This window comes from Lissotriton helveticus, chromosome 3_2 (genome assembly GCF_964261635.1).
Source record: "Lissotriton helveticus chromosome 3_2, aLisHel1.1, whole genome shotgun sequence".
NCBI lineage: Eukaryota > Metazoa > Chordata > Amphibia > Caudata > Salamandridae > Lissotriton > Lissotriton helveticus.
Genome location: NC_136062.1, coordinates 322,016,156 through 322,030,744, shown reverse-complemented (window position 1 = coordinate 322,030,744; position 14,589 = coordinate 322,016,156). Strand labels below are relative to the sequence as shown.

The window sequence follows — 14,589 nt, the reverse complement described above, 5'->3', positions numbered from 1 at the left end:
AAAACATTAAGACACTCGTCGATAAAGCAGTTGTACTGAACAGCAGGAAAGTATCCTGAAAAAAGCATTGACCTGAAGGTCTCTGGCTGTTAAGTTTCCCCCTCAGGTCACTCCGCGCTGCTGGGTGCAGGACAGGCTGTGCTGTCCTTTCTGTAACGTGCTGCCTTTGATAGTGTGTATTCAGCGGCTCAATATGTGACAATATTGCCTTAAAAAACTGCCTAACATTGTCAGGTGATAATTAGTTAGCCCTGCTGCCTCTCCACGACGACGACAAAAAACATTAGGAGAAAAGAGCAGGGCTTATCTCGATGCGCGTGCAGCGTTGCAGGGACGCCGGGCTCGAGGCGGCTGACCTTTCACCCACTTGGCAGCCTGCCTCCGCTTCCTGGTCACGTTACGTCACGCTGTCGCTCTGGCAGCTGATGGAAGATTATTAAACTGCTGTCACTGATTCATCTGGTAACTCCCCTTTGGCAGCGCCGTGTGACTGAGGGCTTGAATATATTGTAACTAGAGCTCAGTTCACTTCGGGCCTTCAGCGGCAACCTGCAGCTCGAGCTTCCAGCAGCGAGATCTCAGAGGAGCCCACGGTAATATGTCCACTTGTTTCCTTTAGTGTAATATGTGGGAATTGTGGGAGGTGAGGGGCCCCTACACTGAATAGCTGCTATTCTTGCCTCTTCTTGCAAAGACGGGTGGCTGAGGAGGCGTGTGCAAGTGCAGGAAAAATGGATCCTCTTCAGCTGTCTCTGGTGTGACAGCAAAAGAAAAGAAACATCTCCGCCTGTGTGTTAGAATGATAATATGAAGCTTGCTGTTCACCTGCAAGAGCCCACTATTTGAGGCTCATGGGCCGTGCTTCAGGTGCTGCACATTGAAAGCTGAGCCTAGGACTCAGGTGGATATATACGAGCCCCTTTGGGAAAATAAAAATGAGGGGGCATATTTATAGGCCTCTTTGGGTCGCTCTTTCACCATGCAACGTGGTGCAGTAGTGAATAAACTAAAAAATTTGCGTGGGCCTGAGAGGCTTCATTAATCTCGAGTAAAGCAACGCAGTGCAAATTGCTGTGTTACATTAATATGTGCAAGGGAGCTGTTTCCATGTGTGTTGCGTGGGCATTCCCAAGCAGCATCTATAGATTTTGACAAATTCCCAGACTTAAGAGAAATGGTAGACCTGGGAATTGCCCGAAAAAATACACCTCCCTAGTTGAGGCGTAACGAGGTGAAATAAGTCATTTTGTCTCATTTTTAATTTCACCTGCACTGTGCTAAAGAAATCTATTGTTTTTGATATAAACTTAAAAGGAACTTTCTTTCCTAAGTTCTCATTGGATCCTCTGCGTGCCACTTACCTTTCCTCCATTTCCATTGGCTGGAGCACATTTTCCTGCATTTACCAATACTTGTTGCCGCAGTTTCCCGCCGCTGAAATATTGTTATCATCTGCTTAGGTGGAACTATAGTTTCCTACAATTTTGCCTTTTATTCTTGCAACATATTTATATAACAATTTAATGCCCGGAGAGATTAATGGATTTGCATAGAATCACATGATGTTGTTTGGCGCCGCTGAGACTCGAACTGGGATCTCCAACTTTTGAGTCATCAGCTCTGGCCCCTGTGCCACTTCCTCCCCACGCCTGTGTTATCTGTCAGGGACCTCTTTTCTTCTTCTGTACGATGATTGATGAAAACACCTCTTTATTCATTACATAGTTTAAACAAATGAATTGCTAATGCTTGTTTCCTCTTTCTATATGCTGCACACATAAAAACAGGAAAAAGCCTCGTGATAATTTCTGTGCAGGAAGATGCTCCGTGCAGAGCATCTCAGTGCAGCAAGGTGTCTTATTTCGCTGCGTGATGACCATAAATATGGCCTTTGAACTTATGAAGCCGCTCAACCTTGTGTGGCCATGAGTGGCTTCCTAAATCTCGAGCAATGCAATGCAGTGCAAATAGCTGCGCTGCGTTACTCTGCCCCAGGAAGACATTTCCATGGGCCTTGCGTAGGTGTTCTGAAACAACATACATGGATTTTGACGCATTCCCAGATTCACCAGAAGGGGTGTTTCTCCTCGTTTTATCCTCTTTCTATGTGTACTGTATTCTGCCACTACTCCTAACCGTTCACTGTCACAAAGTGCAGTGCAGCAAGGTGACTTGCTGACCTGCATGACTTGCTCAAAAATATGGTCCTAAGTGAGTGCAGCGAGTCTGAACTTCTTAGGAACAGTACCTGCAGGCAATATTCCTCAGTAGCAGAGGCAAATGCATGTATGTCAACAAATATTGACGAAGCAGTGCGGCATTATGGTATCACATATTATAAGCAGAATAATGTTAGCCCAGTCTTTCTTACTGCCAGCTTGTATAACAAAGTTACATTGTATTGGCCCCTCCAGGAAGAAAAAAAAATCACTCTTTCACTCTCTTTTTCCTTTCTTCGAATAGCATTTAGTTTGCGGTTGTGCAGGTGTTTTTTCAGTGTTTATTTGTTTTCACTGGTTAGGGCTATTTCTCTTTCAGTGGGGTTTTATCAGTTATTATAGGTTTAAACCTAAAACCCCACAGCCTACACATATAGCAACATCGCACATACTGCCTTACACAGACAGCTTTACAAACAGAGAGCAACAAGCTTACATACAGGCAGTCACACATTAGCAACCAGAGACGTAGCTTGGTCTATACATTGGAGGGGGTGAGCTTCAGATTTGCCAACTATCATGCTGGTTTATCTTGTTAAAACACATTATAGGAGAAGCAGTACATCAGGGGACTTGAGGGGCCTTGGATAGAGAGAGAAGGGTGGATTGTTAGGGGCACTAAAAACACAATATCTTACAAATTAATCAATCTTTTTTAAGGCCTTCAAACAGAGACGCGAGAGAGAGTGTTTGTTGTGTATGTATTTTTGTCAGTGTGGGTTTTTAAATATCCGACAGCCACTTTATCATACCTTACTGGAGGCCCTTGCACCAACTATTTTCTCCATAATACATTTTTAGGGCGTTGTAACTCCACAAACACCCCTCCCCTGAAGCTACGCTCTTGTAAGCAAATCACAGATAAGACATAGAAGCACCCATTTACAAGAAACATACAGCATTAGCGTCTCTAGATGGGGCCAGATGCATACATGCCCTGATTCAGGCAGAAGACTCATGATTTTATTTTTAAGCAAAAAAAAGCTTTTTTTTAGATGGTTCCCACCTAAAATTGCCTCTGCTTCTATATATATCAATGGGGGAAATACTTTTACCCGATTTTTGTTTTTCCCCAAAATCGCCAACATTTCAGTTTTACAATGTTGGCATGTATGCTGGTGGGGCCTGTGTTAATGCTCTATTTGTCCGCAAACACAATTTGTTTTGGGTTCCACCACCATAGCGGATGAATTTGCTGTGCCACTAGGTATGTATAGTTAGGTCCACGTTTCCATATGAATGGATATTTTGATTTGCTAATAACTTTGAGTGTGTGTTTGACGAATCTTCACAACATTTTCCCCAAAAAGTCTCATCCACCTCAGCTCCTTCCTGGAAAGTTTTGAGGTGATCCATCAAGCAAGCGCTGAAAAAAAGGGGGGTGTAATGAAGAGGCACCTCTGGAAATGATCTTTTAATATCATTATTATAAAATGTAAGTAAATGGTAATGGTAAATTTTTATTATGTATAGTTAATTAAAACCAATACAATCGTTACATTTAAAACAATTTCTTAAAATGTGATAAAAGAATGTAGTCTGTGTAAACATCCTTGACGCAGATCATACGGTGAGAGACCGAGAGTAGTTGTCTAGCAGTATTCCCTGAGCCGGGGCAAGCTAGGCATTTGTAGCCCAAGGTTCATCCGTTAGGTGCCTGAGCCAATGGTTACCGCCGGTTTTAAATTTTGCAGTCTTTGCTCTATCGTAGTCAGAAACTTGACGTATCTACAGTTCAGTTTTGTGTTCGCAGGGTTCAAGCATGCAAGCACAGCCTACCTTCGTGTCCTGGTCCCTATCTGCTTGAACTGGTTCCTTAGTAGGTGTCGGCGGACTTGTCGGAGCTCTTCACAAAGACAGGTCATGTGGAGTATGTCTCCCTTTGCTAGATTGCAGAGCGGACAGACTTCATGGCCGTTGCTCCTGAGCCATGGTGGTTGGTGCTCTCTGCTGGGCAGGATCCCTAATCTATATTTGAAAAACTTCAATTTTGTTATTTTTGGGTAGCCCTGGCTGAAGTAAAGTTGTTGTGTCAGGGATTTATACGTGTTTAATGTCATCCACGCATGGTTTCTTGTTGCAAAAGCGGCCTTGTCCTCTATTGGGGAGAGGGTTTTTACGTTTTTCCAAACCGCTTTTTTAAAAGGGTCGTGCCCCAGTTGCATGTCCCAAAGTGCGGTTGCCTTAACTGTCCCCAGTGCTGTCTTCAAGTAGGAGCGTGCCTGAGATACATCTCTGCTTTGTATGTCTTGCCACAACATCGCATTTAGAGTATCATTGGAGGCAGAGCGGAGTTTGTGGCAGTAGATAATGAAGGCTCCTTGTCTTGCAAGGTCTTGTTTTTTTAGGCCAAACTCCAGCCTTATTTGGGCAGGCGAGGTGTAAGACGGAATTGAGAACAGAGTTCTATATGCTTTTACCTGGATGTTATCTAGGTTCCTGGAGTCTCTTCCTCGTAGTGCCTCGCTGCCGTAGGAAATTGAGGGGAGCAATTTGGCCTGAATGACTTTTAAATATGGTGTCAGGGTTGGCCCCGCTAGTTGATTTGCTAGATTTTTCAGTGTGATGGTGATCGAGGCCCCTCTTTTTTTGGTTTCCTTCATCTGCCGGGCGAATGAGCCGTCGGTGTCAAAGATAAGACCCAAGTATTTGTATTCGCGTGAAGACTCTATTTTTTGGCCGCCCAGAGTCCAGGACTTCTGATGTTTGTTCCTGGTGTTGATCAACATCGTACGCGTTTTGCTTAGATTGATTTTTAAGTTATTTTCCGTTGCGTAGCTGTGCATTTCGAACAGCAAATTCTAGAGGCCAATATGTGTGTGACTAAGAAGTACCACGTCATCCGCGTATAGTAGATAACTTAGGGTATTTCCTCCCAGCATCGGAGAGTGGGAGTTGCACGTGTCGAGTCGGCCTGATAAATCTGCCATAAACAGGTTAAACAAAGTCGGGGCCAACACGCACCCTTGTTTTAGCCCTTTGGTTGAGCAAACTTTGGAAGACAGATGGGTCCCGCTTGTAAAAATGTAAGTAACAAACACCTCATCCACCCGTCAGCTCCAGGGTCTTCTCACAACTGCCAAACTAAGAATGCCAAAGGCGTTCTACATTCCACATCAATCATGAAATACCCTTACCACACTACTGACATCCATTTTATGTCAGATGTCACACATCACCCTCAATAATAATAATAAGGACCGTCATTCCCTCATGAAATTCCCTCTGGAAAACTACATGAACACCACATTTACAAGGCCCTTTATACAAAACTTTGTAATAATGTAAAATCCATACAATGAAGGAACGTTCACTTTACCCTAAAAGAATACATAAACATATCTAGGTTACATGATCTTGAAATCTTTCCCCCAAGTTCAATCACACAAAATCCTTGAGATGAGCTGATATATTCTTTAACCTCATAGAGCACCCTTTTCCAACCCTTCCCTCTTCCTCAACAGCAGTTTTTACTCATTTTCCTGAATTTTCACAAAGGGCCCTTCCATTTTCTTACCACCACCTTAAATAATTACAAAGTTGACCATCTCTCAAAACCATCACCCTATTCACATTTCAAATGCACTCTCCACTTACTTTGACCGCATTATTCAGTGTCTTGAACACCCTCATTGTTGGTCCTAAACCTATTTCCTTGCTTCACCCTACTGGTAACCATAGCCTTACCCAATCACCCACTGTCACTACCGTCCTCTTCACTTCCTGTCTCTCACCATAGTGCTCTTTTCTTTGCAGCAATTTTCTCTGCTGCCTCTCAATCTATTCATCATTTCCCTTCAACACCCTCTCACCAAACCGACTAATCCATGGAGGACACACCAGGGAGTATGGCTATCTTCCCCTGAACAGTTTAAACAACAATCTCCCTGTAACTGAATGTGGAGTAAGGCAATGTATCTCCACCTGTGCTTGAATCACCTCCCTCCAATCTTTTGCCTCCTGTTTTGCTATCTGGATGGCTTCATTGAGAACATGATTGAAACTCTCCACAACACCACTGGATTCAGGGTGGTAAAGGGCACACCTCTTATGTTTAATTCCCCTCTGAGACAGAAACTCCTCCATCTCACGCAAGACTAATTGCACTCCATTAGCCATTAATAATGAATCAGGTATGCTTTCCCTACTAAAAACCTCACTCAAAATTTTACAATTTTTTTTTCTCTATACCCTGAGTAACACTTATATCCAGCCACCTAGAGTATAGTACCACCGTCACCAGTACTTAATCCTGCCAAAACGTATTACATACAGAAACCAGTATATCCACTACCACTTGTTCCCAAGGACTCTCTGTTTGTTTCACCATCCCCATGGGTCGAGATCTCATCACACACCCCTTATCGCTATTTCTGCACTTGAAACAGTCACTGATCACTCTCTCCACCTGTGTGTTTAATCCCGGCCACCACAAATTGAGCCTTAATCTCTCCTTGGTCTTGCTAAAACCCAGATGATCTTGATGAGAGGGAGAGGTGTGGCGCCGCGGCCAGGGCCACTGACGCTGGATTCTGGGGATCACAGTTCGATCCTCGGCGGCATATTAGCCCAGCACTATGTGACTCTGGGCAATAGCTTGCTTAATCCTCCCGACGGCCCCCAGTGCCTGGAGAACCTTACGGGTGATTGTTCGCGCTTTACAAAAATGTGTATTAATGAGCCAGAGCTATCAACTTAGTACTCAATCTTCAAGGCGGAATAAGTTGAGTTCCTTTCCACAATAATCCATGATGCCATGAAAGTTTGTTTCTTGCCTCCGGTACCATTTTCTTTCCTAGGCCCCAACCCTGCGCCATCTGTTGTGAAACCAGTTTCAATACTTCATCATTACCCAGATATTCCTTCCACTCGTGCTCCTATATAACTCCATCAGTTACCTCACACATTTCACAGTCATCCAGATCCCACTGATCTTCCGTCAAACCTTCACTATCATCGTTATACTGATGCTCTTTCATCTGCACCAACTGGGACAATATGTCTGCCACCCGATTCTACACTCCTGGAATGTACCTCACTCTAAAATCAAAATCCTGCAATGACACCACCCATTTATTAATCCGGCTTGATACCGCATGAAGTCTTTATTTCCCAAAATGTCCTTACGGGTCTTTTGGTCTAATAACACCTCAAATTGACAGACCCACAAAAATGTCCACAATTACTTTTGACTGCCCAAAAAATACAAAGTACCTCCTCTTTCCATCACCAAATATCAGTACTCTGAACCCTTGAGACTTATTAAAATAAACATTATTGTTCTTTCCTTACCGTCTATTTCCTGTGTTAACTTCGCACCCAAGCCCTTCTGACACGCATCTGTTATAAGGTATGTATTATCAAGAAAAGGCGCCTCGGCTAGAGCCTCCTTCATATTACAGTACTCTTTTCCACATAACTCTGACCACACATATTTTACCTCCCTTTTCAACAAACCCCTCATGTTATGGGATCTGCTAAAAAAATGTAATTAACTTATGTTAATATTCTGCCATTCCCAAGAACTTCATTAAATCTTCTTTATTTTCTGGGATAGGAAGGTTTTTAATGGTGTCCACCAATTATTTATTTGTTTCCACCCCAGCTCCAGACAACCTAAGTTCCAAATACGCAATGTCCTTACACCTAAACCAACATTTGCTCTGCTACTGGGCCAAACCCCTCTCCTTAAAACATTTCACTGCCTTCCACAACCTCCTGTCATGATCTACTCTTGAAGCACCAAACACCAGCACTTTGTTCTTATAAATCTTGACACCCTCGATCCCCTCCAACACACTCTTCATCCCTCTCTGAAAGGCTGAGTCAGCAGATATCAAACCAAACAGCATCTGATTAAAGTTGTATACCCCAAAGTGTTATAAAGGCCACAAAAGAAATAAAACCCTCTTCCAACTCTTTTTGATGATGTGCACTACACAGGCCTAGGGTGGAAAACACACACGCTCCTTCTAGTTGAGCCAGCATTTTGGTAATGTTAGGCAAAGGGTACCAGTTGAAAACAACCTTTTTATTGGGACCCCTCATATCCACATAAAACCTAATCTCCCTTGAGGGTTATTTCGCCAAAACTACTGGAGAAATCCATTCTGTTACTTCCACCTCCGGGATAATGCCTTTCCCCTAAACTCTGTGAATTTCCTCCTCCATGGCTTGTTTCATAGATAGAGGAACTCCCCTCACCTTGCACACCACCGGTTTAGAATTATTCTTTAACTCAATCTTATGCACATACCCAGTGAGACAACCCAACACATTGTTAAAAACATCTGTGATTTCCTCTGCCCATCCATGTGATTGTTCCCTCTCTCCCACACCCTCACAACCCCAAACTGACATCCTGCAGCGCTCAGTGGAGCTTCCTTCCTCCTTCTTAATACAATAGATGGTTCACTATTGGGATCTGGCACAACTTCCAGATCCTTTTGTTGACCATAATTATGCTTTACATGAAACATCAATTTTTCCTGCAGTTAATCAACCTTAAAATTCCAACTCACCCAAAAAATAACCTGCTAATTTTATTGGTTGGCCAACATATACCAATGGCTTTATGTCAGGTTTGAACATTTTCACCCTTGGTGCCAGCATTGTGTCATAAAATGATTTCAGAACCAAAGTCATTTTTGCACCCGAATCAAACAATATTTTCAACTTCATGCCATTCACACAAGCCCGTTTTCCAGGATCCTGCAATACAATTTGTCCACATTGCAATTCACCAGAACAATTGTCATCTTGGTCACTATCCAAACCCACCATTTTACCTTATTTTTCATTTTCTTTCTTCTACAATTTTTTGCACAATGACACACAAGTTCTGCAAATCACAGCCAAGGCTGGGCACTTTTTTTATCATTGGCCAAATTATCACTCATACCACACCTAAAGCATCTTCCTGTGAGTTTCTTTCTGTGTCCACTCTCAGCTTTAACTTCCTCCAATGTTACTTAGTAACCCTTGGTTCCGCTTCCTTCCCACACTGGTCCTTTTAATTACATTGTAATGAATGTGAATTTTTTTGCTCCCTATAAAATGTCCACCGATTTTGGATAATCTTTTAGGCAGATCTTATCGCTCACCCTAATATAAATGTATCCCTATTCTCTCTTCAAAACTTCTGCCAAATTACCATATGGAGGCAAGGTTTCTCAGTTCATTTACATTGTCCTCCACTGACTCTTGTGACCTTTGTACCCTCCTACCAAAGTGGTATCTCTCCAGTCCGGTACTTATCTTTGGTTGGTAATGTTTGTCCATTTTTTTATGCACACCTCATATTCATTATAGCCGTCTGCCTCCTCATCCTCCTGCGGATCAGGTAGATGTTCCTATTCCTCCTGACCTTCTGAGCCTAGATAATGCAGAAGGAGAGTGTTTTTTTCTTTCCACACTTAGGCGCCTATTAGGATGGCGGACGGACCTGCGTCCGTCCGCCACCCCCGAGGTGGAGGGACCGTCCGCAGGGGCAGCGGCGGTCCCTCCGTTGGAATTTGGATGTAACCGCCACGCTGGCGGTCACATCCCGTATAGTTAACATTGCGGCGGGTGCTGCTTTAATGTCAAATATGCATGCTTTGCATTTGCATGCACAAAACGGCAGGCACCGCGCGGTGCCTGCCGCTTTGTGCATGCAAATACAGAGGGGTACCATAGGTACCCCCATGTGCACCCCCACCCCCGACACCCTGGGGGCCCGCAAAGGCCCCCCAGAAGCTATTGTCCACATGCTTTTCCACGGCGGTAAATCCGCCGCGGAAAGCATGTTTACAAACCCATCATAATTTGGCTGGCGGTGTCTTACAGACACCGCCACCAAATTGCGTCCAACACCCAGCGGATCAGCGGCAGACAGACCTGCCGTCCGCCGCTGATCCCACCGCCATCCTAATCTGGCGGTGGGTGTTTTGAAGGTCCGCAGCGGTGATTCCGCATCCTCCGGGCCGGCAGTGGCTTCCACCGGCCGGAGGATGCGGAATGACCGCAATCATAATCGACCCCTTAATGAGGCTCCACAAAGCCTTACATAGTGCAAAAAAACCTGCTTCCAATTTGACCATGTTAAAACAGGTTTCCTGGTGACAAACAAAGAAAATTGCTTAGGCGATATGTTCTGCATAGCACTCCACAACTATAACCCTCACCCGCTTGGAATAATGTAGAAGGAACACGCCACAGTACCTGGAACTCTCTACAGTACCTGGAACTCTACAAAGTACTTGTCTCCTGATGACAAGCTAGCCAGCCAGAATGTTGTAGACTAGGTGCATATCTCACCGTAGCCACTCCTGAGAAGGCCAGTGATCTGATCATACATCTGCACAATTAACTATCCTCCAACATCAGGCTTCAACTTTCCAGGTGTGCATATTACTGCTGGGACGCTAGAGCTACTCCAGCTTAGTCACGCTCCAAAATGAAAGCCCATCAATATTCAACAAAGTGATAATTTGCACACAATGGGAGATGCGATTACTTCAGGTGTGCGTGTCACCGCTGGCACACCTATGCCGACACACGAACACAGAGAAGATTATATCCAGTTTGCGACAAGATTACTTCAGGTGAGCGTGTCACTGCAGGCGTGCCTGTGCCAACACACAACCTCAGAGGAGATCACTACTGGTGTGTGTGTCATCGCCAGCATGCCTATACTCCACTGCTCAGCGAGCAGTCTAGATATTCTGAGGTGTGCACATCACCTCAGGCACATCAGGACACGCCAGGACTCCAGTTTACAGTGAGAGCACATCTGTTCCTGTCATCACTGCATACTTCGCTAGCGATATGGACTCCAGTGCTCCACCGAAACAACACTTGCTCTTGTCACATAGAACGTCCGAGAAGAATGGATACCTCGGCTCCCACATAATCAGTCCTGCTCCTCCTCGCAGGTGCCTAGCTCTCTGTGACCTTCCTCGCTCATGAACCCGACACCTAACAAGGCGCGCACTCACCTCATACCTTCTTGTGCCCGCAAAACAGGCACAATTTCGCTTATTGTACCCAAAATCCAACCAAATGTGGAGCAAGCTCTTCTCCTAGAGTCTAAGGGCTGGAATAGACCGCACACCACTCAAATCCAGATACCATAAAACAAAACACCTGTGGCATCAGATTCATTTGATTAACTTGTCACAGCGATCCCCTTCTTCATACGTTGTTCCTGCAACACGTCTCCATTGTAATGAAGAGGCACCTTCGGGAATTATCTTTTAATATCTTTTTTGTAAGATGTAAATAACAAAGGCCTCATCCACCCGTCAGATCCAGGGTCTTCTCACAACTGCCAAACCAAGAACGCCAAAGGCATTCGACATTCCACATCAATCATTACATACCCTTGTTCCGCCACTGACATCCATCATATGTCAGATCCCACAAGAGGGTTTCCAGAATGTTTACCCCATACAATTTCCATAGGAAAATGAAGATTTTTCACAGACTGTTGAGGAAAAAATCTGGATTTTATTAAAGATAGGGAGGCTAAGATTATGCCATTTTCCTTTTTTCCTGCTTCACAGTAGCAACAATTGAAGAAAACAGAACTTCAAGAACATTATAACAAGGTATAAAGTCCCCCCACACACAGCTTTCTCCCTTCTTTTGGCGCTGCGAACAAGATAACTCCAAAGAACTTAAACTTCAGTACATAAAACTTCACCAGTGGAAATCCCAAACAGAGGAGGCTGCTTATTCTGAAAGAAAAAACTAAATTAATTTGAGATAATAAACGTTTAAACCATCAGGGAGGGTATCAATGTGGAGGGATAATTTTAGCCTCCGTGTCTTTAATAAAACCCAGATTGTCTGCCCACCAGGCTGTGAAAAATAAAAAAAAATTGCCACGACACGGCAGCCAATACTCAAGTTTAAAGTGCATCTAACACATTATCAATTGTGTTTGCATAGGTCTAAAATAACAACTCTTAAACATGTTTTCTTCGGACCAATGTACAGCCCTAAGGATATCTTGAAAACTTCCCCCAATATAAAAGCTTTGGAAGCTGATTCTCCTCTAAGTGAATGTGCACTAAACATAGTGACACTCATACCAGCCTCATTCATAACCTCCTTCCCCCATCTCATTAAGGAGGGAGAAGCAACAGCCCTATGAGGCCCTCAATGAGATATTAACAGTTGTGCTGCATTTCCTCTCAAACAATTAGTTCTCCTTTCATTTTCCTTCAAGCATTTCACTATGCTAAGAATTTCATTTGGTTCAAAAAGGATAGAATACAGAACTTGACATAGTCTTTGTTCTCCTTTTAAAATAAAAGCAAGCCCCTTTAGGTTGATAGGCCCTACTAATGACATCCAATCCCTTCACATCCGAAATCCATCTAAAAGACACCAGGCATTTCAGAGACAGACCAGAGTTCTCGCCCCAACTCACTAGGACCCATAGGACATCTCTAACATCCCATAAAGCAGTATATTTTGCAGTAGGTTGGTTTAGTACTCACATCTCATGATTTTCTTAGACAGTAAGCTCTCATGCACTGAGTCTCCATCCACAAAACAATGCCCCACTGCTATGGCTGATCTGTAAACATTAATTGTTCTATAGGAGAGCTGTGATGCAAATAATTCTGATAGGTGATTAACCACATGTACTAGTTCAGTTGGAACAGGTTCATAATTCTGTCGAAGATATGAACAAACGAATTTCTTCAAAGCCAGTCTATATACTTTCCTTGTTCCAGGTCCCTGTGACTCAGATATGAGTTGGAAATCGTCTGACAAAACGCCTGGGATTTGCCACTGTCTCCTGAAATCTTCCAGACCATCAGTACCAGTAGTCCATGCTTTATGAGAGGGTGTGACTCTCCTTCTGGGCCTAGAATTACGTCTCTGAATATCTGTATTAAAATTGGGGAATCTATAGTAATTTCTAGCATGATTGTAAACCAGGCCTGTGAGCTCCAGAGGGGTGTTATCACCACTGTGGTCTCTCTGCTTCGGCGTCCATGCAGGAGCAATATTGGCAGCATGGCAAATGGAGGGAAAGCATAAGGTGTTAAGCCCCTCCAATTCTGAAGGAAAAGTATCGACCCCAAAGCCTGAGGGTCTGGCCTCCAGCTGAAAACTTTGAACAGCTGCTTATTTAGTCGGTCTGCAAAGAGACCCACCCCGAAGGTCCCCTTTCTCGACTGGATATTCAGAAATATGTCCCTGTCCATCCTCCAATTGCTGGAATGTCTGAAATTCTGAGAAAACCAATCCCACTCACCATTGCTTAACCCACTGATATGTTCTGCCACAACCAAACCTCCTTTGCTTAAGAAGTAACCCCAGAAAACCATTGTTAGATCTACAAGCCCCTGGAATGAGGGCACCCCATTTTAATGACGTACCTCATTGCATATATGTTGTCCATACTTATAATCATAGGACACTTCATTAAGTCCTAGGAGAAGCAATGAATTGCAAGGGAACCTGCCAGTAATTCTAGGAAATTCATTCACTTAAATTGTCTAGAATCCCCCTACTGATGAGTTGCCACATCTCGCACCCCATCCTTCTAAACTGGCATCTGCTTCTACTACTATCTCCAGCTCCTCTCCAAAAATGGCTCTGCCATTCCATGCTTCGGCAATCTTGACCCACAATAGTAGTTCCTCCCTTGATTCCTGGTTCAAAGACAGTGTTTGAGAGTAAGACTGGTTTGCTTTCAACGTTCTTGCCTTGAGTCTTTGGAGGGCCCATATTACAGTGGATCCCCCTGGAAAATTGACTGGATCGCCGAGGACCGGAAACCCAGGATCCTCGCCAAAAATCGTAAGGTGAACTCCTATTTCCTTCATATTTTCCTTAACTCCTTGCAAAGCTTCCTTAGCCTTTCCCCTGGTAACTTTAATTCTGCCTGTATTGTGATTACGACACAACCCAGAAACTGCGTCTCCTGACTCGGCACCAGACATGTTTTTTTCCTGTTTATGATGAAACCCAGGTGTTCTAGTAAGTGTATGGTGAAGTTGTATGATGAGAAATCACCTCTGTGCACAGAGCCATTTGCAGAATATCGTCCAGGTATATTATGAGTTTCACTCCCCTTTCTCCGATTCAGGCCGCTATTGGACGAAAGACTTTGATGAAATACTAAGGAGCCAAAGAGAGCCTGAGAGGAAGACTGGAAAACTGTCAAAGCTTGCCCAACCAAGTAAATTGGAGATTTTTCTGATGCTGGATCAAATTGGATTAGTCTGATACGCATCCTTGAGGTCTGGCCTTGTCAGCCAATCTCCTTTTCTCAGCACATCCCTTAAAAGGTGAACCCCTTCCATTTTGAAAAGATGGTAGGCCACCCACTCATTTATTTCTTTCAGATGTTTCGCTGACCTCATCC

At 43.9% G+C, this 14,589-nt stretch overlaps 1 protein-coding gene across 1 annotated transcript in view; it reads left to right on the top strand.

The window, feature by feature from the left end:
* Positions 1–465: 465 nt before the first annotated feature.
* BBOX1 (gamma-butyrobetaine hydroxylase 1) overlaps positions 466–14,589 on the top strand; it is a 607,727-nt gene continuing 593,603 nt past the window's right edge. Inside the window, exon 1 of the mRNA XM_078684208.1 lies at positions 466–593. The gene's annotated coding sequence lies outside the window, so the exon portion shown is untranslated. The remainder of the gene's footprint in view (positions 594–14,589) is intronic.